This window comes from Bufo gargarizans, chromosome 1, assembly GCF_014858855.1.
Source record: "Bufo gargarizans isolate SCDJY-AF-19 chromosome 1, ASM1485885v1, whole genome shotgun sequence".
NCBI classification, from domain to species: domain Eukaryota; kingdom Metazoa; phylum Chordata; class Amphibia; order Anura; family Bufonidae; genus Bufo; species Bufo gargarizans.
Window position 1 is genome coordinate 177,019,088 of NC_058080.1, and position 26,138 is coordinate 177,045,225.

Sequence of the window (26,138 nt, forward strand, 5' to 3'; positions counted from 1 at the left end):
GCCACGCGAGCAAGTGGACTAAGGTGAGTTAAATTCTATTTTTTTTAAACCCCTCCAGCGCTATTTTACTATGCATTCTGTATTCAGAATGCTATTATTTTCCCTTATAACCATGTTATGAGGGAAAATAATACAATCTACAGAACACCGATCCCAAGCCCGAACTTCTGTGAAGAAGTTCGGGTTTAGGTACCAAACATGCGTGATTTTTCTCATGCGAGTGCAAAACGCATTACAATGTTTTGCACTCGCGCAGAAAAATCGCGGGTGTTCCCGCAACGCACCCGCACATTTTTCCGCAACGCCCGTGTGAAAGAGGCCTTAGGGTTGAGCGAACCCGAACTGTAAAGTTCGGATTCGTACCGAACTTTAGGATTTTTGGACCCCGAACCCAAACTTTTCAGTAAAAGTTCGGGTTCGGTGTTCGGCGAGTTAATGGCGCTTTTTGAAAGGCTGCAGAGCAGCCAATCAACAGGCGTTTAACTCTGTGCCCTTAGAAGTCATCTCAGCCATGCCTACTAATGGCTGTGATTAGCCAGTGCAGCATGTGACCCAGCCTCTGTATAAGCTGGAGTCACATAGCGCTGCATCTCACTCTGCTCTTACTAGTGTAGGGATAGGATGCTGCTGCTGTGAGGGAGAGAATAGGATAGAATCTGTTATCAGAAGTGCTTGTTAACTCTGCGATCTACAGCAATTTTGTTTTGTGTGTGCAGTGCACCAATTTTGTACCCTGCCCTGAGCCCAGTGACAGAGAAAAATAACTTTTATCCGCTTGTTAGTTAGGTGGACGGCAGCGGCTATTTTATGCAAGTTCTGTGCACCAGCACAGCATATGTGCTTTTGTGACAGTGTTAAAGGGGAATATTAATCCCCAATATTTATGCAAATATCGATAATTAATATTCATAAGGGGGAGAGCCATGGCAGATACACATATATAGATGTTTGGGGCACATCTACCTACATGTACATATACACAATACAAAAGGGCCAATATACCTGCATATATGTAAGGGCATATATACATACAGGGAGTGCAGAATTATTAGGCAAATGAGTATTTTGACCACATCATCCTCTTTATGCATGTTGTCTTACTCCAAGCTGTATAGGCTCGAAAGCCTACTACCAATTAAGCATATTAGGTGATGTGCATCTCTGTAATGAGAAGGGGTGTGGTCTAATAACATCAACACCCTATATCAGGTGTGCATAATTATTAGGCAACTTCCTTTCCTTTGGCAAAATGGGTCAAAAGAAGGACTTGACAGGCTCAGAAAAGGCAAAAATAGTGAGATATCTTGCAGAGGGATGCAGCACTCTTAAAATTGCAAAGCTTCTGAAGCGTGATCATCGAACAATCAAGCGTTTCATTCAAAATAGTCAACAGGGTCGCAAGAAGCGTGTGGAAAAACCAAGGCGCAAAATAACTGCCCATGAACTGAGAAAAGTCAAGCGTGCAGCTGCCAAGCTGCCACTTGCCACCAGTTTGGAAATATTTCAGAGCTGCAACATCACTGGAGTGCCCAAAAGCACAAGGTGTGCAATACTCAGAGACATGGCCAAGGTAAGAAAGGCTGAAAGACGACCACCACTGAACAAGACACACAAGCTGAAACGTCAAGACTGGGCCAAGAAATATCTCAAGACTGATTTTTCTAAGATTTTATGGACTGATGAAATGAGAGTGAGTCTTGATGGGCCAGATGGATGGGCCCGTGGCTGGATTGGTAAAGGGCAGAGAGCTCCAGTCCGACTCAGACGCCAGCAAGGTGGAGTACTGGTTTGGGCTGGTATCATCAAAGATGAGCTTGTGGGGCCTTTTCGGGTTGAGGATGGAGTCAAGCTCAACTCCCAGTCCTACTGCCAATTTCTGGAAGACACCTTCTTCAAGCAGTGGTACAGGAAGAAGTCTACATCCTTCAAGAAAAACATGATTTTCATGCAGGACAATGCTCCATCATACGCGTCCAAGTACTCCACAGCGTGGCTGGCAAGAAAGGGTATAAAAGAAGAAAATCTAATGACATGGCCTCCTTGTTCACCTGCTCTGAACCCCATTGAGAACCTGTGGTCCATCATCAAATGTGAGATTTACAAAGAAGGAAAACAGTACACCTCTCTGAACAGTGTCTGGGAGGCTGTGGTTGCTGCTGCACGCAATGTTGATGGTGAACAGATCAAAACACTGACAGAATCCATGGATGGCAGGCTTTTGAGTGTCCTTGCAAAGAAAGGTGGCTATATTGGTCACTGATTTGTTTTTGTTTTGTTTTTGAATGTCAGAAATGTATATTTGTGAATGTTGAGATGTTATATTGGTTTCACTGGTAAAAATAAATAATTGAAATGGGTATATATTTGTTTTTTGTTAAGTTGCCTAATAATTATGCACAGTAATAGTCACCTGCACACACAGATATCCCCCTAAAATAGCTAAAACTAAAAACAAACTAAAAACTACTTCCAAAAATATTCAGCTTTGATATTAATGAGTTTTTTGGGGTTCATTGAGAACATGGTTGTTGTTCAATAATAAAATTAATCCTCAAAAATACAACTTGCCTAATAATTCTGCACTCCCTGTATATATTTAAATCCAAACTTCCCTCAACAGACAGTCAAATACAAGGTTTAAATACTGCAGTTATATTCTAGGTATAAAAAAACACCAATTTTTTGCAAGATAATACATTTTGGGTTCTTTGCTGAATTTGTGACAGTCAAATACAAACTTTAAACACTGCAATTATATTCTGGGTTTAAAAAAACACAATTTTTTTGCAAGACCCTACATCTGGGGCCTTTGCTGCATTTGTGACAGTCAAATACTAGCGTTAGATACTGCTGTTATATTCTGGATTGCTGCATTTGTCACAGTCAAATACAACCAGTCAATATTGCAGTTACATTGTTGGTTGACAAATTAAAAAATTTGGGGACCGTGAAGTTGTATAAAATTCGCCTGTCACATAATTTTTTCCTCTTTTTGACACTGGCACTGCCTTACTGTCAGTGAACATAATTGTTGACTATTGGCAGTTACATTGTCTCCTGACATAAACCATCTGTTAGTTTGGTGGGTGAACACAAAGAATGAGGAGAGCGTCAAATAAGGGACGTGGCCCTGGTCGTGGTGCTGCTGGTGGAGCTCCTATTGCAGGGAGAGGACGTGGTCGATCTGTGCCAGCTACACGCACAAGTGAAACACCTTCATCAGGTGCGAGTAGGCGACAGAACCTGCAGCGGTATTTGGTAGGGCCGAATGCAGCTCTACGAATGGTGAGGCCAGAACAAGTACAGGCGATAGTAGATTGGGTGGCTGTGCAGCACGCCAGACCTGCAGGGTATTGCGATGGTGAGGTCACGGTTATGGGCAATCGGGGGTTACTCACTGTTTGGAGGAGAACCCTGGGCAGGCATGCGGCAGTGAAGGAGAGGTAGACACAAGTTCCTCTGGGGCACACTCTGTAAATAGGAACCAGGCCTGATGGTGGATGAGGTGCCCTGGATGTTGCAGGTATTTTGAGTGCCTGAGGCAAGGTCCCTTTAAGTATCGTGACGCCAGTGCCTGTAACGGTGGCACACCGATTTATAGGAGTAGTAATAGAGTACACAGATGGTATGGTAAACCAAACGTTGCTTTACCTGGAGAAACAGTCCAACTTTGTACATACAATTGATGATGATGCAGTCCCGTATGCCACAAATACCACAGCAGGTTCACTTCACAATATAGCAGGTAACAATCTTGCAAGATACTTGGAGGGTAAACAGTTAATGCTTCGCAGTACAATGCTGCTCTATCCCCTCAGCTATTCTAGCTGGCTGGATGCCAAGGCCCGGATGCCTAAATGCTGGCTTTAATCCTTGGTATATCAATCTTCCTCCAGTATTGACCCTTGCTTTATATTAAAGAGGACCTTTCACTTGTATAAACTATGTGAACTGAGTATGCTGCCATATAGAGAGGTGCCCGGGGATCTCACTGCACTTACTATTATCCCCGGGCGCCGCTCCGCTCTCCCGTTATAGGCTCCGGTACCTTTGCTCCTTAAGTTATAGTAGGCGGGTCTTCCCTTGTCCTGTGGGCGTCTCCTTCTCCTAGGCTGCAGCGCTGGCCAATCGCAGCGCACAGCTCACAGCCTGGGAGAAAAAAACTCCCAGGCTGTGAGCTGTGCGCTGCGATTGGCCAGCGCTGCAAGGTCCTCTTTAAAGTACCTCTGCCTCTCAGCTTACTTCTCTGAGCTTGTCGTTCTGTTCCTGTGCTGGGTCTGAAGGTGGCTGCAGGTTGCTCCCAGGAGATTCATCCCTACTACTGGGGTTACTTCTTCTGTGCTTGTTGGGTTACTGGTCTCCAGGCAGGCTGTACTCCTTTACTAGCCTCCTGGGGCAACTAGAAGCCTGGACTATCTAGCTGCATGTCAGGAGGAGGCCCTCAGCATATCTCTGGCTGGTGCCTTCTCACTTCTGTCTCCACAGACTATGACCTGACTCCTCCCTGTCTGGGCCTGGACATTTATACTAGGGGCTCCCTATCTCCCTCTAGTGTCTAGGATGTCTAACTACACACAAATAGGCCTGCTATGCATGTCACAGGGGGAAAACACATATAATAACACATAGAAAAATACATTAAATGCATATATAAATATAATATCACTGTCCCTTATGAGCAGGAGTAACACGTGACCCAATTAACCCTTGTGTAGTGCCCACTCCTACCTAGTGGGACACTACAGCTGACAGTGCCTCCAGTTCCTTCACATTATCTCCCACCCAGTCTCCTGATGAAAGATCATAGTTTGCACCTACAGCCCATGGCCATCAGTCTTTCACCTCACCCCCTTGCAAATCAGGCAAGCAGTCTGAGCCCCAAGTCATGCAGCAGTCTCTTCTGCTTTTTGATGACTCTGCTAGCAGGGTTTTCCAGGGCCATCCACATAGCCCTGCCCCAGAAGTGGAAGAGATTGAGTGCGCCAATGCCCAACCACTTATGTTTCAGGATGAGTACATGGGAGAACCATCGCAGCACGTCTCGATAATGACGAAACATAGGTGCCAACTGCTGGACAAGGAGGGCAGGGCTGAAGACTGGGTGAAAGAAGATGTGGAGGACAATGAGGTCCTCGACCCCACATGGAATCAAGGTCATGCGAGTGACCTGTGTAGTTCGGAGGAAGAGGCGGTGGTCACACAGAGCCACCAGCACAGCAGAAGAGGGAGCAGGGTGCAAAAGCGGAGCGGCCGTCCCCTAGACAGTACGCCTGCGACTGCCCACCGCACCAAGGGACCGAGCACATCAAAGCCAGCTCCAAGGAGTTCCCTGGCGTGGCAGTTTTAAAACGTATCTGTTTGGTGGACAAACCCCACACCGCGCAGGAGCTGTGGACGGGCCTTGAACAACAGACCGATGATTGGTTGGTGCCAGTGAGACTCAAGCCCGGCCTGGTGGCGTGCGATAATGGGCGAAATCTCGTAGCAGCTCTGGGCCTAGCCGGTTTGACGCACATCCCTTGCCCACCTGACAGCGGGGGCACAGTGGAAGCACAAGGCAAAGGCAGAGGAGGATGAAGAGGTCGCCAACGCAGCTAGGGCACCACCAGCACCTGAGAAGGCAGGGTTAGTATGGCCGAAATGTGGAAAAGCTTTGTCAGCATGCAACAACAACCAGCACCACCAGCTGATGTGGAACGTCTTAGCAGGAGGCAGTATTTCAGCAACATGGTGGAACAGTATGTGTGCACATGCCTACACTTACTGAATGATGGGTATGCCCCCTTCAACTTCTGGGTCTCCAAATTGGGCACATGGCCTGAGCTTGCCCTTTACGCCTTGGAGGTGTAGCCAGTGTATTGTCTGAACGTGTGTTTAGCACGGCAGGGGGCGTCATCACAGACAAGTGCAGCCGCCTGTCCACAGCCAATGTGGACAAGCTCACGTTCATTAAAATGAACCAGGCATGGATCCCACAGGGCTTGTCTGTATCTTGTGCAGAATAGACATGTATACCGGCCTTACCCAGCCATTGTTATACTACAGCGTAATTGCTCATTGTTGTATTTTTGATATTTCCCACTCTTTTGGGGTGTACCCTAATTTAAACAAAAAATATATATATTTAAACCAAAAACCAGTGTTGGCTACCTCGTCCTCCTCCACCACCGCTTCCACCTACACCACTACGTCCACCGCCTCCTCAACCTCCTACTCCATATGGACCTCTACCTCATAGATCAAGATTATTTGCACTAATTTGTCTGATACATTGTTGGGTGACATATCCCAAATTTTTGGCTTTGATATACCCCAGCTCTACATTGTGGACAGGGAAATACTTTCACTGATTTGTCTGTTACATTGTCGGGTGAAATTCACCAATTTTTGGCTGTGATATACACCTACTGTACCTAGTAGACAGTTAAATACATTTCACTAATTTGTCTGTTACATTGTCGGGTGAAATTCACCAATTCTTGGCTGTGATATACCCCTGCTTTACATAGTGGACAAGGAAATACATTTCACTAATTTGTCTGTTACATTGTTGGGTAAAAAATGCTCATCTTTTGCGCTAGAAAGTACATTTGCGGCCTACACTGCATTTAGGACAGTACGAATCAGGTGAGACCAGAACAAGTACAGACTATAGTAGATTGGGGGGCTGACAGTGCCTACAGTTTCTTCGCATTGTCTCTCAGCCAGTCCCCTGCTGAAAGATCACAGTTGGCACCTACAGCACAATAAACACATCCAGCACTTTTCAGTTAGAAGATTTTTCTTTAGTTCCTTTATTGAATACGGTATAAAAAATTTGTTTGTGCAGCAAGAGAATCCCAACTTACTGACGTGCATCTACAGAGGATCGTCTACGCGGTTCGAGCACACCTGCTCTTAATCATGACTCCATGTTGGACCCTGACTTGCTCAGTTTTAAATGCTCCCAGAGTTTGGACTCCACCCTCAAAGGAGGAGAGAGAACTCAGGTGTGTAATAATTAGGTAGTACTACTGAGCTCAACCAGGGACCAGCATATTATCTGCTCAATGAATAGTGCGCCACCCAAGTGACAAATACATGTATAAATATATACAATAAACTAACAAATGTCTTATTGGTAACATATTTGACATGTACAAAAACATTCCAGTAATAAAAGAAAAAAACACAATGTATGTTGTACATGTCAAAGATGTTACCAATAAGACATTTGTTAGTTTATTGTATATATTGTATATATTTATACATGTATTTGTCACTTGGGTGGCGCACTATTCATTGAACACTGCAGATAATATGCTGGTCCCTGGCTGAGCCCAGTAGTAGTAACTAATTATTTCACACCTGAGTTCTCTCTCCTCCTTTGAGTTTGGAGTCCGAACTCTGGGAGCATTTAAAACTGAGCGAGTCAGGGTCCAACATGGAGTCATGATTACGAGCAGGTGTGCTCGAAACAAGTAGACGATCCTCTGCAAACCCACGTCAGTAGATTGGGATTCTCTTGCTGCACAAACAATTTTTTTGTACCGTATTCAATAAAAGAACTAAAGAAAAATCTAACTGAAAAGTGCTGGACGTGTTTATTGTCTTGGATATGCCTGGGATCTCATCTCACCAGTCCGTGCACTGACCCCCATGGGATAATGCTATTTCACATGCGCGCAAAGGTGAGCTGGATAATCTAATATTGCCACTTTGGCACCTACAGCCCATGGCCATCTGTCTTTCAACTCACCCCCTTGCAAATCAGTCAAGCAGTCTGAGCCCCAAGTCATGCAGCAGTCTCTTCTGCTTTTTGATGACTCTGCTGGCAGGGTTTCTGTGTGCTATCCACATAGCCCTGCACCAGAAGTGGAAGAGATTGAGTACACTGATGCCCAACCACTTATGTTTCAGGATGAGGACATGGGAAGACCACCGCAGCACGTCTCTGATGATGACAAAACACAGGTGCCAACTGCTACGGCTTTCTGCAGTATGCAGACCGACAAGGAGGGCAGGGGTGAAGAGTGGGTGGAAGATGATGTGGAGGATGATGAGATACTAGACCCCACATGGAATCAAGGTCATGCGAGTGACCTGTCTAGTTTAGAGGAAGGTGTAGCGTACTTCTCTTCATTTCCATTACCCTAGTGGCAGGGTGGCCCCTGCCCAAGGTGTTAGGACGGATCTTGGCTGCACCAACCATCCCTTATCTATACTTGATCTCCATTGCAGTTGCATCCAATTGATGCAACCGCAGTAGGTGAGCAAACCATTTCTTTCATTAGAAATTTGTTTGTTTGAATTTACTTACCCTATGAGCGCCTTCTCTATCCCATTGGCCATCATTTGCAGTTTGGAGGAAGAGGCAGTGGTCGCACAGAGGCACCAGCACAGCAAAAGAGGAAGCAGGGTGCAAAAGCGTCTATTACATTCTTGGGTGACATTTTACTATTTTTGCCGTGAATAATCACCTGCTCTGCATAGGTGACAGGGACATAAATTTAAAAAAATCGTCTGTTACCTTGTCAGGTGACATTTTACCAATTTTGCTGTATACAAACCCCCTGCTCTGCATAGTTGACAGGGACCGAAATTATTAAAAATCATCTGTTCCATTGGTGGGTGACATGAACACAGTTTTGCCGATGAAAAACCTCTGCTGTGCATAGGTGACAGGGACTTAAATTTCTAAAATTCGTCTTTAATTGACGCGCGCCCCCTCCTTTCATTCGATCCTTCCGCTTTAACAACTTGTCCCACATTTTCGCTCAATCACATTGCAGCCATTGACCTCCCTTGGATGTGGTATCCCTTTCTCACGTTCCCTCTCCGGCGTGGAACCCTGCTTCGCTGATATCCGTGATCAACATGGTAGGCGCAGAAAAGAACATCGAAAGTTGATAGAGAAGATATCCAATTGGATGGTGGACGTCACGGGGACATGCGATCAGGCAGAAGTTATCTAGAGTCAACAAAGTGGCAGCAGGGCCTCTCCTGTCTAACGTTTCCAAATCCAAAATACCCCAGTGACATTCCCTGTCATTTTTTATTAATCATTCCAATAACAGGGTATCTTAAGAGTCCTGTATTGTTATTTATCGTTACTACCTCCCCGAGTCGGGAGTAGGTAATTGACGTGAGCCCCCTCCTTTCATTAGATCCTTCCGCTTTGATAACTTCTCCCACATTTCCACTCGATTACATTTCCTCCATTGACCTCTCTTGGATGTGGTCTCTCTTTCTCAGGCTCCCTCTCCGGCCTGGAACCCTGATTCCCCGTTACCCGTGATCACCATGGTAGGTGCATAAAAGAACATCGAAAGTTGATAGAGAAGATATCCAATTGGATCATGGACATCACTGGGACGTGCGACATGGTGGAGCAGTATGTGTGCACACGCCTACATGTACTGACTGATGGGTCTGCCCCCTTCAACTTTTGGGTCTCCAAATTGGGCACATGGCCTGAGCTTGCCCTTTACGCCTTGGAGGTGCTGGCCTGCCCTGCAACCAGTGTATTGTCTGAACGTTTGTTTAGCACGGCTGGAGGGGGTTATAACAGGTTATATTAAATGAATATTAAAATAAAAACCAAAAACCCCCTCTCCCTCCACTGCCGCTTCCACCTACACCGCCTCCTCAACCTCCTACTCCATATGGACCTCGTCCTCCTAAATCAAGATTATTATTTTATTTTCTTTACGTATTTTGTTATTTTAAGTCATTTCCCTATCCACATTTGTTTGCAGAGCACTTCTCATGCTCCTAACCACATTTTTCTGCCATTTGCAGCCCTCTAGCCCTTTTCATGACTTTTTTTAGAGCCATTATAGTGCTCAAAAGAACTTTTTTGTGAAGTTCAGACGAACCCGCCAAACCCGATTGACTATAATGGGATCTTGCCGGTTTCCTGCATAAGCATGGGGTTCTGGCCGGAAAAAACTGGTGAACGCACTGGTTTTTGTCCTGTCAAAACCCAGCACCAATGCTAGAAACCAGCCGATTCCATGGCTGATGCCACTATAGTAAATAGGCTGCAGCAGTTCACGTCCCTATCCGACTTGTTCAGAATCGGTGAACTCCGGCAGGCTGTTCCTCTGCTAGAACAGCCTGTCAGATATCTTTAGGCCAGGTGTGAAATTAGCCTTAGAGCATCACACATAACACAAGGGTGGCCAGACTGCTTCCTGGCTTCCTATCCTCCGTCCGGGTCTGGATGGATGCCTGGATGTTCTCCTTTTCTGTGACTCAGCAGCATTACACACACTGCAGCTACAGACTTATAGTCGCCAATTGTCCTGAATTTTCTGGGATTGTCCGTGATTTTCAGAGACAGTCCTGGCAAATCTGCACCGTCCTGGGCTGAAAATAGGAGGGGCTATTGGTTTGGGGCATTCCCAGGGGCCAGGCTTATATGTCCCGATTTTACCAACTGAAATGTTTTTAAGTGCTCATGCATACACGAACATGTGCGGGCCGTGCCCGTATTGCGGCCCGCAAACAGCTTGAATGGGTCCGAATTCTGGATGCTGGGAGCACTTCTGTGGGATTTCGGTCCATGCCTCCGCACCGCAAAAAAATAGAACATGTTCTATTTATTTGCAGTCCAGACTCAAACTTGCGGATCGCAGACTCATTCAAGTAAGTGGGTCTGTATCCGCAAACGGCGCCCAGATGGATGCATTGTGTGCTGCTTTTTGCGGTCCCCAGCACGGGACGCACACATACGTGTGCATGAGCCCTAAGTATGAGACTGAAGGAACAAGAACAGTGAGTACAGACCAGAACCTGCTCTGTATCTACTGTACTGGAAAAGCTGAAGGACCTGTGATACTGTCATGTGATCAGTGCATGAGGGGGGGGAGCTCAGCAGTGGGGAGGAGAAGATATGGTGAAGGACCTGTGATACTGTCACCATCATGTGATCAGTGCAGGATGAGGCAGAGCTCAGCAGTGGAGAGGAGAAGATATGGTGAAGCACCTGTGATACTGTCACCATCATGTGATCAGTGCAGGATGGGGCAGAGCTCAGCAGTGGAGAGGAGAAGATATGGTGAAGCACCTGTGATACTGTCACCATCATGTGATCAGTGCAGGAGAAGGGGGAACTCAGCAGTGGAGAGAAGATATGGAGAAGGACCTGTGATAGTGTCAACATCATGTGATCAGTACAGGAGGAGGCGGAGCTCTGCCATGGAGAGGAGAAGATATGGTGAAGGACCTGTGATGCTGTTATGTGACATGAGGGGCAGAGCTTTGTAGGAAGGATAAGAAAAAGTAAATGTTATGGGTTCAGTGTTTCATCTCCTTCTACAGAGCCAATGATATGCTGGTAGTTGTATATCTTTCCTCTGGTCACCTACAGCAGCAGTCTGTACATGCTGGGAGTTGTAGTTTTCTTTTCTGATCGCCTATAATAGCAGCTTGAATAAGCTGGTAGTTGTAGTTCTCTCCCATAATATTCTACTATAACAGTCTGTACATGCTGGCAGTTGTAGTTTTATCTAACCGTCTACAATAGCAGTCTGTACATGCTGGGAGTTGTAGTTCTTTTTTTTTATATACTGCTGTCTCTCCTCGCTGCAAGAGACAGGCTCAGTAGAAGTCTCTGGACCCATCCTGATTCTATATGCCAGCGTTCACTCCCCTAATTCTAGAGATCAGTGGGGGCCCACCAATCAAATCCTTTGAAATGTCCCTATGGCATAAAAGTCAAAAAGTTTGATAAAAAGTCAGTGACCCTTTAACACAGATGAACTGGAAAAACATTGCTGTCTCCTGCAGCCCCAGTCCTGTAGTATCTTACACCACTGTCTCCACCTCAGCTATTTATCTGTTTGGGCATTGCAGAGATTGAGCAATTGATAGGGGAAATTGCATGTCAGGTTTTGTAATGTGTTTACTCCAAGACCGAAGTCACAATGTTACATTTGTCATAAAACTTTGCAGTAACATTTTATAACAGATTCACATTTTAGCCACTATTTCATATGAGAATGAATGTTAACACTTCACTGGCCAAAGACGTTCCGTGTGGGAGCGTTATTTCCCGCTATGAACACAGAGTGTGTGTGGGAAGGAGGAGCAATGGTCAGTCAGGCTTAAAGGCGTTGTCTGGGTTCAGAGCTGAACCCAGACATGTCCCCATCTTCACCCCTCCAGCCCCCCTGATTTTGAGCATCGGAGCATTTCAGAGCAAAGTCTTTTTTGTTTACATTGGCACACTACTAGGTGGAAGCTTCCACCCAGCAGTGTTCCTGGTGACGTCACCGGCTCTGATGGGCGGGCTTTAGCGCTGCCATAGGCCGTTTTACAGGCTAGGGCAGCACTAAAGTGCAGTCCCCATGGAGAGAGCCTGGTACATCACCGGATCTCCAAAAAATGCCTTTGAAATGCTCTGATGCTTATATCAGGGGGATCAGAGGGGTGAAGATGGGGATATGTCCGGGTTCAACTCTGAACCTGAACAACCCCTTTAAGCTTTATTGAAAGACAAACACAAATAAGGCATATAGGTAAGCAGGTTAAAATGTATGGCCTATCCTTAGCAGCATTATTCCATTCACTGCCTTCCTCCAGGGATCTTAAATTTAACTATTTGACTGCCCTGGACCACCAGAGATACTGGAATTAACCCCTTCACTGGCCTACACCACCACAGTTAAACTGACATAAAATGGGCTCTCTGGTCATTTCTCCTACTCAGTATTCTGTAATAACCAGTGGAGGGAAGTTGCTTTACATAGTACTTATTCATCCATCGTACCACCGATCCCACTATCACTTGCACCTCTGGGTCCTTTCGCCCCAGGTCCTGTTTAGCTGCATAGTAGTGGATATAGCTGAACAGGAAAAGAAGCGGCCACATCCTGTCAGGACTCAGGTGGAAAAGCCTGCATCGTGCACAAGTGCAGTAGAGATGGCGGTATTGGCGGAGTGAGGGATGTGTAAGTACTATGTAAAACATCTTCCCTCCACATATTATTGCAGAATACAGTGTAGGTGAAGTCACCGGAGAACTACTTTAACACCTTCACTGTCCTGTACTGTGTTTTCACTGATACCATATTATAGTGCGTTTGACTTTTTGATCACTTTTTATTTAAAAAAAATTGTGGGAGTTGAAGTGACTAAAAATTGGCCGTTATTATATATTTTTTTCTGTTACACCATTCACCGTATGGGATTAACTTAGTTAGATTTTAATAGTACGGGAGTTTTCACACGTGCCGATGCCCTTGATGTGTATTTTTTTATTGGTTAAGTATTTTGATTTTGGGGAAAGGGTGGTGATTTGAACTTTTATTTATCTATTTTTTTTATATTAAAAAAATGCTTTTTTTTTTACTTTTCTTAAGTCACCCTGGGTGACTATAACTGCAATTGTTAGATTGCCTATTGTGTTCATTGATGGCTATATAGCCATCATTGAACACTTCATTTTCAATATAACAATACAGTGTTGCCACCTAGTGGCCTGCTATTAGTATAGTGTAACAGGTTCCCCAATCTCAGCCGGGGAACACTGATACAGGAGCGGGAGCGTGCGGCTCCCGATTCCCGGACTGCTCATTTGACCAGGGCATCTGAGGGGTGAAATGTACGCCATCAGCTTTATGGCTGATCGCATACATGTGCCGCGGGTCTCTGCTGTTTGAAACAGCAGAAACCTGGCGGTTATGGTGCCCACTGCTGCTTTATGGCTAATCATTAGGGCTCTGCACATTAATTAATTGATTCAGTTCTGTGCTGCTCAGCTTACAGGGATCAGCACCAAGGGTCCTGAATGCCCCACTCATTAGCCAAAAAGTCTTACAGAAAACATTTCCAGTCAGTCAAGCATTGCTGAATATCATGGCAGCTGTAAGGGCAAAAGCAGCTTGTCCCGTTCCTGTCCTACTAGTTTTGCAGATCCAAAATATGGTCGTAAACATGAGGCCCAAGGGTTAGGGCAGTGGGTGTGGAACCTCTGTGTCAACCAACAGATTTTGGTATGGGATACTTTTAATGGCGTTATCCGTGGAGTCCCCTAGTTTTAACCCCATGTACAGGTGTCACAACCAGACAGCTGAGAAGCTCTGACAGAGGCCTTTCAGATCCTCCCCCTTGACTTTCTTTGTTGTGGTATTCAGTTACTCATCTCGTTAGCCTCTCTCAGCTGTCATGTGTTGGACTAATTGCTTCCCTTTAAATTCCTCCCCAGAATGCTTTTCTGGGCGGCTTATACTTCTTCCTGGAGTGTGTGTGCATGCTGGTCTTGTTCTCCTCTCTGCTACAAAGCTAAGTGTTGAACATTTATCTGCTATTTTCTGTTTGCTGGATCCCAGGTGACCCTGACTCCCTCCGTATCTTGTGTAGGGAGCCGGTGGTCGTGTCCCCTCACTATTGTAGGGTGCTCAGGGGTTATATAGTCAAGGTACGTGGAATGCAGACCTCCACCATTCGGATCTTTGCATAGGCTGAGCAGCCAGGGAAAGTGCCAGGTCTTCTGCAGGGGTCTCCCTTTTGTTCCTTAGCTTTTGGATCCAGCGAGTCATTTATGCATGTTGCTTTGCCTTGTTTCCTGTACACCGTCCGTGACATTATAAGCCGCCAAAACCGTCTCAAGCATGGATCCGGTTTCACTTTTGGCTGAATGCCTTCAGGGTCTTTCATTGGAGGTAGCTGATCTCCGCAGGACTTTTTCTCAGCTTCAAGTGACCGGTTCAGCTGGCGTTCATGGACTTTGTTCTGAGCCTAAGATCTCGCTCCCGGATACGTTCTCTGGGGGTAGTGAGAATTTTGTGCGTTTTAGAGAGGCTTGCAAACTCCATTTTCGCCTTCTTCCCCATTCCTCTGGTGATGAGGAACGGAGGGTGGGGATCATTATATCGCTGCTCAGAGGTAACGCTCAGTCCTGGGCCTTTTCGCTGCCGGAGGGGGCACGGCCTTTCCGTTCAGTGGATGAATTCTTTGTAGCCCTGGGTCAGATATATGATGATCCGGATCGTATTGCTCTGGCTGAGTCTAGACTACGTCTATTATGCCAGGGTAAACAATCCGCAGAAATATACTGTTCAGAATTTCGGAGATGGGCAGTTGATACTGGTTGGAATGATGCTGCACTCCGAAGTCAATTTTGCCATGGTCTTTCAGAGGGATTGAAAAAAGATGCATTTGCCTTTCATGAGAGGCCTATTTCTTTGGACTCTGCTATGTCTCAGGCCGTTCGTATTGACAGGCGTCTTAGAGAGAGAGGAGAGATGTCCCCTTCCTGTCATACTCACTTCCAGGACAGTGCAGCGGTCCCATTCTGTGCGCAGGGGTCTCAGTCGCTGTCAGCCCCTTCTGAGCAGGAGCCCATGCAGCTGGGGTTGATTGCTTCTGACAATAGAAGATTCAGCCCGCATGGGAGGGTTTGTTTTTGTTGTGGAGGTATAAATCATTTGGCAAATATTTGTCCCTCTAGGAGATTCAGGCAGTTTTCTGGGAGTAATAAAGAAACAAACAGGAAAAAATCTTTTAAAAATGTTCCATCTGTTACTATTGGCAGGGTTGAGGCGGAAATTGAAGGTTTTCCGTTTGCTTGTAGTTCCCGTTTTGTCCTGCCGGCTAGGGTGGCGCTAGAGAGCAAGAACATTTTTTGTGAGATTTATGTGGATAGTGGAGCAGCGGTCAATCTCATTGATAATCAATTTGCGATAACTCATGGTTTCCAGGTGCGCACTTTGGGAAAGGATATTCCTGTTTTTGCTATCGATTCCGCTCCACTTTCTCAGAAATCATTAAAGGGCATAGTTCACAATATCCGTTTAATTGTGAGTGATGCTCATGTTGAGGATGTGTCATGTTTCGTCCTTAGCGGTTTGCCTACCCCTCTGGTGTTGGGGCTGCCCTGGCTCACTAAGCATAACCCCACCATTGATTGGCAAGCGAGGCAAATAAATGGTTGGAGTGACTTTTGCAGAGAGAATTGCCTCATGACATCTGTTTCTGAGGTTGCTACTAAGACTGTACCATCTTTTCTCTCTGAATTTTCGGATGTCTTCTCTGAGAGTGGAGTTCAGGATTTGCCCCCGCACAGGGAGTACGATTGCCCTATTAATCTCATCCCAGACGCCAAGCTGCCTAAATCTCGTTTATACAATCTTTCCCAACCTGAGAGGATCGCTATGCGTGCTTATATCTCTGACAGTCTGAGAAAAGGACACATACGACCCTCGAAGTCAACTGTTGCCGCTGGTTTTTTCTTTGTTAAGAAAAAAGATGGTTCTTTAAGACCTTGTCTGGATTTCAGGGAGCTGAACAGTATCACAATTCGTGACCCTTATCCGCTTCCTCTGATCCCGGACCTGTTTAACCAGGTTGTTGGGGCTAAAGTATTTTCCAAATTAGATCTAAGAGGGGCATACAACCTGGTCAGGGTCAGAGAAGGGGACGAATGGAAGACGGCCTTCAATACCCCTGAGGGCCATTTTGAAAATTTGGTTATGCCTTTTGGTTTGATGAATGTCCCAGCCGTTTTTCAGCATTTCGTGAACAGCATTTTTTATCATTTGATGGGAAAATTTGTATTGGTGTATTTGGATGACATTTTGATTTTTTCTCCCGATTTCAAAACTCATAAGGAACATTTACGTCAGGTCTTGCTCATCCTGCGGGAGAATAAATTATATGCGAAACTGGAAAAATGTGTGTTTGCGGTTCCAGAAATTCAATTTCTGGGGTTTCTTCTCTCCGCTTCTGGTTTTCGCATGGACCCCGAGAAGGTCCGCGCTGTGCTTGAGTGGGAGCTTCCTGAGAATCAGAAGGCGCTGATGCGTTTTTTGGGCTTTGCCAATTATTACAGCAAGTTAATTTTGAATTATTCTTCTATTGTTAAACCACTCACTGATATGACCAGAAAGGGGGTAGATTTTTCTTCTTGGTCAGTAGAGGCGCGTAAGGCTTTTTCTGATATCAAGGAGAGTTTTGCTTCCGCTCCCATCTTGGTGCAACCTGATGTTTATATAAATGAAAAAAGGAAATTAAAACAAGGAATAACTAATAAAACAAGGAATAACTAAATTAAAAATAAAGGACGGAAGATATGTAGAAGAGAATAAAGGGCTAGCCGACTGCCTTAATGAATACTTCTGTTCAGTTTTTACAAAAGAAAAAGAAGGAGAAGGACCTCCACTAGAAAGCCTGACTATTAAATCGTTTGGTGCATGTGTCTTTACAGAGGAAGATGTTCTAAGTTTGCTGTCTAAAGTGAAGACAAATAAGTCACAGGGGCCTGATGAGATACACCCAAAATTATTAAAAGAGCTTAGTGGTGAGCTGGCAAAACCGTTAACAGATTTATTTAACCAATCATTAGTAACAGGAGTCGTCCCGGAAGATTGGAAATTGGCAAATGTCGTGCCCATTCACAAGAAAGGTAGTAAGGAGGAATCGAGCAACTATAGACCAGTGAGTCTGACATCAATAGTAGGCAAATTAATGGAAACCCTATTAAAGGATAGGATTGTGGAACATCTAAAATCCCATGGATTGCAAGATGAAAAACAGCATGGGTTTACTTCAGGGAGATCATGTCAAACAAATCTTATAGATTTTTTTGACTGGGTGACTAAAATAATAGACGGTGGAGGTGCAGTAGACATCGCATATCTAGATTTTAGTAAGGCTTTTGACACTGTCCCACATAGAAGACTTATCAATAAACTGCAGTCATTGAGCATGGACTCCCATATTGTTGAGTGGATTAGGCAGTGGCTGAGTGACAGACAACAGAGGGTTGTAGTCAATGGAGAACATTCAAAACAAGGTCATGTTACCAGTGGGATTCCACAGGGATCTGTACTGGGACCAATTTTGTTTAATATCTTCATAAGTGATATTGCAAAAGGCCTCGATGGTAAGGTTTGTCTTTTTGCTGATGACACAAAGATATGTAACAGGGTTGATGTTCCTGGAGGGAAACGCCAAATGGAAAAGGATTTAGGAAAACTAGAAGAATGGTCAGAACTCTGGCAACTGAAATTTAATGTGGATAAGTGCAAGATAATGCACCTGGGGCGTAAAAACCCAAGGGCAGAATATAGAATATTTGACACAGTCCTGACCTCAGTATCTGAGGAAAGGGATTTAGGAGTAATTATTTCAGAAGACTTAAAGGTGGGAAGACAATGTAATAAAGCAGCACGAAATGCCAGCAGAATGCTTGGATGTATAGGGAGAGGTATAAGCAGTAGAAAGAGTGAAGTGCTTATGCCGCTGTACAGAACACTGGTGAGACCTCACTTGGAGTATTGTGCGCAGTACTGGAGGCCATATCTCCAGAAGGATATAGATACTCTAGAGAGAGTTCAGAGAAGAGCTACTAAACTGGTCCATGGATTGCAGGATAAAACTTACCAGGAAAGGTTAAAAGACCTTAATATGTATAGCTTGGAAGAAAGAAGAGACCGAGGGGATATGATAGAAACTTTTAAATACATAAAGGGAATCAACTCGGTAAAAGAGGAGAGCATATTTAAAAGAAGAAAAACTACCACAAGAGGACACAGTTTTAAATTAGAGGGGCAAAGGTTTAAAAGTAATATAAGGAAGTATTACTTTACTGAGAGAGTAGTGGATGCATGGAATAGCCTTCCTGCAGAAGTGGTAGCGGCAAATACAGTGAAGGAGTTTAAGCATGCATGGGATAGACATAAGGCTATCCTTCATATAAGATAGGGCCAGGGACTATTCATAGGATTCAGATATATTGGACAGACTAGATGGGCCAAATGGTTCTTATCTGCCGACACATTCTATGTTTCTATGTTTCTATGTTTCTTTGCCCTTCACAGTTGAGGTTGATGCTTCTGAGGTGGGTGTGGGGGCGGTCTTGTCTCAGGGTTCCTCTCCTGCCAATTGGCGACCGTGTGCCTTTTTCTCAAGAAAACTCTCCTCCGCAGAGAGAAATTACGATGTGGGAGATAGGGAATTGTTGGCCATCAAGTTGGCTTTTGAGGAATGGCGCCATTGGCTAGAGGGAGCCAGACACCCTATTACCGTATTTACTGACCATAAAAATCTGGCCTACTTGGAGTCAGCCAAGCGTCTGAACCCGAGACAGGCCAGATGGTCTTTGTTCTTTTCTAGGTTTAATTTTGTTGTCACGTTCCGCCCTGGAGTTAAGAATGTGAAGGCAGATGCCCTGTCACGTTGTTTTCCGGGAGGCGGGAATTTTGAAGACCCGGGTCCCATTTTGGCTGAAGGTGTGGTGGTCTCGGCTCTTTTTCCTGAATTGGAGGCAGAGGTGCAGGCAGCCCAGTCAGAGGCTCCTGATCTTTGTCCTCCTGGGAGGTTGTTTGTGCCTCTCGCTTTAAGACACAAGATTTTTAAAGAACACCACGATACGGTCCTTGCTGGGCACCCGGGGGTAAGAGCCACACTGGATCTCATCGCTCGGAGATTCTGGTGGCCTGCGCTTCGTAAGTCGGTTGAGGGTTTTGTGGCAGCCTGCGAGACTTGCGCTCGTGCCAAAGTCCCTCATTCACGGCCATCAGGTCCTCTCCTTCCCTTACCCATTCCTTCCCGTCCTTGGACACATCTGTCCATGGACTTCATAACGGACCTGCCTCGTTCCTCGGGGAAGACTGTGATTCTGGTGGTGGTGGACCGTTTTAGCAAAATGGTGCATTTCATCCCTTTTCCTGGTTTGCCCAATGCTAAGACGCTGGCGCAGGCATTTATTGATCACATTGTCAAATTGCACGGTATTCCTTCAGACATAGTCTCTGATAGGGGCACGCAGTTTGTTTCCAGATTCTGGAAGGCTTTCTGTTCTCGCTTGGGGGTTCGGTTGTCATTCTCATCTGCTTTCCACCCGCAGTCGAATGGCCAGACAGAGCGCGTCAATCAGAATCTGGAGACATATCTGCGCTGTTTTGTGGCGGAAAATCAAGAGGATTGGTGTTCTTTTTTGTCCCTTGCTGAGTTTGCTTTAAATAACCGTCGTCAGGAGTCCTCTGATAAGTCACCATTTTTTGGTGCATATGGGTTTCATCCGCAGTTTGGGACTTTCTCGGGAGAGGGGTCTTCTGGTTTACCTGATGAGGACAGATTCTCCTCGTCTTTGTCATCTATTTGGCAAAAGATTCAGGATAATCTAAAGAGCATGAGTGAGAGATATAAGCGTGTGGCAGATAAGAGACGTGTGCTTGGTCCGGACCTGAATGTTGGTGATCTGGTGTGGTTGTCCACCAAGAATATCAAATTGAAGGTTTCCTCCTGGAAGTTGGGTCCTAGGTTTATTGGGCCTTACAAAATCCTGTCTGCCATCAATCCTGTTGCATACCGTCTTGATCTTCCTCAGACTTGGAAGATCCATAATGTTTTTCATAAGTCCTTATTGAAACCTTATGTTCAACCCATTGTACCCTCGCCTTTGCCTCCTCCTCCGATTATGGTTGATGGGAATCTTGAATTTCAGGTCTCTAGGATTGTGGATTCTCGTCTTGTCCGCGGTTCTCTTTAGTACCTTGTTCATTGGGAGGGGTATGGTCCTGAGGAGAGGATGTGGGTCCCAGTGACAAACATTAAGGCCTGAGAAGGTGGGTTCTGAGTGTCCGGAGTCCACTCGTAGAGGGAGGGGTACTGTCACAACCAGACAGCTGAGAAGCTCTGACAGAGGCCTTTCAGATCCTCCCCCTTGACTTTCTTTGTTGTGGTATTCAGTTACTCATCTCGTTAGCCTCTCTCAGCTGTCATGTGTTGGACTAATTGCTTCCCTTTAAATTCCTCCCCAGAATGCTTTTCTGGGCGGCTTATACTTCTTCCTGGAGTGTGTGTGCATGCTGGTCTTGTTCTCCTCTCTGCTACAAAGCTAAGTGTTGAACATTTATCTGCTATTTTCTGTTTGCTGGATCCCAGGTGACCCTGACTCCCTCCGTATCTTGTGTAGGGAGCCGGTGGTCGTGTCCCCTAACTATTGTAGGGTGCTCAGGGGTTATATAGTCAAGGTACGTGGATATGCAGACCTCCACCATTCGGATCTTTGCATAGGCTGAGCAGCCAGGGAAAGTGCCAGGTCTTCTGCAGGGGTCTCCCTTTTGTTCCTTAGCTTTTGGATCCAGCGAGTCATTTATGCATGTTGCTTTGCCTTGTTTCCTGTACACCGTCCGTGACAACAGGGATCTGGACTTTGCTGCAAGGAAACTACTAGGCCGCTACCTTTTGAAGTGGTTCCTGTGTAGTTGACATCAGACCCTGTGTGCATCTTACTGGTGCAGAGCACCGACTTGTCAGGCTAAACCTTTGTCATGGACAGGCCAAGTTCAGGGCAGGCAGAGTATGAGCAAACCGAAAACAGTCTGAGGTCAGGGAAGGCAGTGAACTGCTAATACAGAGGTCAGGGAAGGCAGCATAGGGTTAGAATCCATAAAACAGCCAGGATGTTTCTACACTGACAAAGCCAACTGGTTTAGTGGTTACAGTCTCAAGCTTGTGGTTACAATCTCTCAAAGAGGGCACAGGCTTACTCAGAGGCAAAAGGTTTGGTAAAGGAACCATCTCTTTAAGTGGCCTCAGTTTAAACTCCACGCAGGTGCACTTGCAGTGTCCCACATATGAGTGTAAATGGGACACTTCAAACATCTGAATATGTACAGTACAGACCAAAAGTTTGGATACACCTTCTCATTCAAAGAGTTTTCTTTATTTTCATGACTATGAAAATTGTAGATTCACACTGAAGGCATCAAAACTATGAATTAACACATGTGGAATTATATACATAACAAAAAAGTGTGAAACAACTGAAAATATGTCATATTCTAGGTTCTTCAAAGTAGCCACCTTTTGCTTTGATTACTGCTTTGCACACTCTTGGCATTCTCTTGATGAGCTTCAAGAGGTAGTCACCTGAAATGGTTGTCACTTCACAGGTGTGCCCTGTCAGGTTTAATAAGTGGGATTTCTTGCCTTATAAATGGGGTTGGGACCATCAGTTGCGTTGTGGAGAAGTCAGGTGGATACACAGCTGATAGTCCTACTGAATAGACTGTTAGAATTTGTATTATGGCAAGAAAAAAGCAGCTAAGTAAAGAAAAACAAGTGGCCATCATTACTTTAAGAAATGAAGGTTAGTCAGTCCGAAAAATTGGGAAAACTTTGAAAGTGTCCCCAAGTGCAGTCACAAAAACCATCAAGCGCTACAAAGAAACTGGCTCACATGCGGACCGCCCCAGGTAAGGAAGACCAAGAGTCACCTCTGCTGCGGAGGATAAGTTCATCCGAGTCACCAGCCTCAGAAATCGCAGGTTAACAGCAGCTCAGATTAGAGACCAGGTCAATGCCACACAGAGTTCTAGCAGCAGACACATCTCTAGAACAACTGTTAAGAGGAGACTGTGTGAATCAGGCCTTCATGGTAGAATATCTGCTAGGAAACCACTGCTAAGGACAGGCAACAAGCAGAAGAGACTTGTTTGGGCTAAAGAACACAAGGAATGGACATTAGACCAGTGGAAATCTGTGCTTTGGTCTGATGAGTCCAAATTTGAGATCTTTGGTTCCAACCACCGTGTCTTTGTGCGACGTAGAAAAGGTGAACGGATGGACTCTACATGCCTGGTTCCCACCATGAAGCATGGAGAAGGAGGTGTGATGGTGTGGGGGTGCTTTGCTGGTGACACTGTTGGGAATTTATTCAAAATTGAAGGCATACTGAACCAGCATGGCTACCACAGCATCTTGCAGCGGCATGCTATTCCATCCGGTTTGCGTTTAGTTGGACCATCATTTATTTTTCAACAGGACAATGACCCCAAACACACCTCCAGGCTGTGTAAGGGCTATTTAACCATGAAGGAGAGTAATGGGGTGCTGCGCCAGATGACCTGGCCTCCACAGTCACCGGACCTGAACCCAATCGAGATGGTTTGGGGTGAGCTGGACCGCAGAGTGAAGGCAAAAGGACCAACAAGTGCTAAGCATCTCTGGGAACTCCTTTAAGACTGTTGGAAGACCATTTCAGGTGACTACCTCTTGAAGCTCATCAAGAGAATGCCAAGAGTGTGCAAAACAGTAATCAAAGCAAAAGGTGGCTACTTTGAAGAACCTAGAATATGACATATTTTCAGTTGATTTACACTTTTTTGTTATGTATATAATTCCACACGTGTTAATTCATAGTTTTGATGCCCTCAGTGTGAATCTAAAAATTTTTATAGTCATGAAAATAAAGAAAACTCTTTGAATGAGAAGGTGTGTCCAAACTTTTGGTCTGTACTGTATATGTATTGAATTGTAATGTATATTATTTGTAATGGTATTTCCTATTTTCTGTCTGGCAATGTAATTACATCCATTCGCCCCTAGGTGGTGCTGGCGCCACATAGGATATATATATATATATATATATATATATATATAGTGTGGAGGGGGGTGTCTAGCTGAAAAAAAGGCAGATTAGAATGTAGACAGAGTAAGAAGCAGTGGTGTAACTACCAGGGAAGCGGCTGCTTCGGCACCCGGCCCTGTCTATCCCTGCACAGCTGACAGGCTGACTCTGAGCTACGAGACCCTGGTGTATTTAAATCTCATTTAGGGCCCTTTCACACTTGCGTTGGCCGGTTCCGGCATAGAGTTCCGTCGTCGGGGCTCTATGCCGGAACAATCCTGATCAGGATTATCCTAATGCATTCTGAATGGAGAGAAATCCGTTCAGGATGCATCAGGATGTCTTCCGTTCCGGAACGGAACGTTTTTTAGCCGGAGAAAATACCGCAGCATGCAGTACTTTTTGCTCCGGCCAAAAATCCTGAACACTTGCCGCAAGGCCGGATCCGGAATGAATGCCCATTGAAAGGCATTGATCCGGATCCGGCCTTAAGCTAAACGTCGTTTCGGCGCATTGCCGGATACGAAGTTTAGCTTTTTCTGAATGGTTACCATGGCTGCCGGGACGCTAAAGTCCTGGCAGCCATGGTAAAGTGTAGCGGGGAGCGGGGGAGCAGCATACTTACAGTCCGTGCGGCTCCCGGGGCGCTCCAGAGTGACATCAGGGCGCCCCAGGCGCATGGATGACGTGATCGCATGTACATGTCATCCATGCGCATGGGGCGCTCTGACGTCATTCTGGAGCGCCCCGGGAGATGCACGGACTGTAAGTATGCCGCTCCCCAGCTCCCCGCTCCTACTATGGCAACCAGGACTTTAATAGCGTCCTGGCTGCCATAGTAACACTGAAAGCATTTTGAAGACGGATCCGACGTGTACCTCCGGCAAGTAAAGGACACGCCGGATCCGGACAACGCAAGTGTGAAAGGGTCCTTAGCATGTCTTTCAGAAAATTTTCTCCTGGGATTTGAACTCGCAACCTTTACACATCAGAGGCAAGGCATTTAACCACACAGCTATTAGAGCTGTAATACCATACACATGACAGCTGCCCCAGCATACTGTGTATGGATGTAGCAGAGCTGGGTGTGTTGGGGCAACTGTCATGTATATGGTTGTACACTAGGTATCAAAGTTATCTACAGTAGAAGAAGAGGCCTGCCCTGCATCGCATCGCTGACATGGAGGTAAGTAGAAAAGTGTTTTTTATTTTTTATTTTAAATACTGGACTGTCACTTTACTGCCACGGGGGAGGGGGGGGGGCTATTGGCGCCATGATACTGGCACATGGATGGGGGAGGAGAGAGGCACATTCAGGGGGCAGGGGGAGAGGATGGCACTATGATATTGGCACATGGGGGGGCAGAATGGACATGAATCATGAGAGGCAGAAATGCGAAATGATGGGGGGGCAAGAAATGGACATGAATCATGAGGGGCAGAAATGTGAAATGATTGGGGGCAAGAAATGGATATAAATCAAGAGGGGCAGAAATGTGAAATGATGGGGGGGCAAGAAATGGATATGAATCATGAGGGGCAGAAATGTGAAATGATGGTGTATATTCGCTTGTGTTGACAAAAATCCTTGCACCGGCCCTGGATAGGTGTATAGTGTGAATCCAGCACAGTAGTGTGTGTGGTGTATGTAGCAGAGCTGTATGCGACAGAGAAATGTATAATGTGCACAGCACAGCTGTGTATGTAAAATGTGTAACACAGTGATATATAATGTGCCACTCAGAGCTGTGTGTGTAGCAGAGCTGTGTATGTAAAATATGCAACACAGTGATATATAATGTGCCACTCAGAGCTGCGTGTGTAGCAGAGCTGTGTATGTAAAATGTGCAGCACAGTGATATATAATGTGCCACTCAGAGCTGTGTGTGTAGCAGGGCTGTGTATGTAAAATGTGCAACACAGTGATATATAATGTGCCACTCAGAGCTGTGTGTGTAGCAGAGCTGTGTATGTATAATGTGCCACTCAGAGCTGTGTGTGTAGCAGAGCTGTGTATGTAAAATGTGCAACACAGTGATATATAATGTGCCACTCAGAGCTATGTGTGTAGCAGAGCTGTGTATGTAAAATGTGCAACAGAGTGATATATAATGTGCCACCCAAAGCTGTGTGTGTGCGAATGTAGCAGAGTTGTGCATGTAAAATGTGCAAAAACCCTGATGCTCTTAAAAAGAGCAAGCAATATAAAACATTGTAGTTTGATAACTTTTACCCCTTAAAGACCGGGCCCATTTTCATTTTTACATTAGCCATAATCTTTTTATTTTTCCATTCACATAGTCATATGAGGGCTTATTTTGTGTGGGACAAGATGCATTTTTTAAATGTTGCCACTTAATTTACCATGTCTTGTATCAGAAAGCAGAAAAAAATAAATTCTTTGTGGGTTATAAAAATAAAATAAAAAACACACACAATTACGCGAAGGTTTTTGAGGTTTTGACATCATGGCGTTCACTAAAAATGACGTCTTTATTCTGCGGCTCAATACGATACAAAACTTGTATAGTTTTTATTTGGTTTAATTACTTTAAAAAATTACTTTTCTATATTTCGGTCTATGTGAGGGCTTGTTTTTTTGTAACGATCAGTAGTTTTCTTGGGGGGGGAGGGAGCCCCATACAAAAATTTGCTGTAGGCCCTGTCACTTCTAGTTACGCCCCTGTTAAGAAGAAGCAAGTTCATGGAGGAGAGAGACAGGCCAAAGTCACCATGTAGCTGTGTTTGTTTCCTCTGGGCCCCTGATCAAGCCTAGAGAAACCAAGCACCAGAC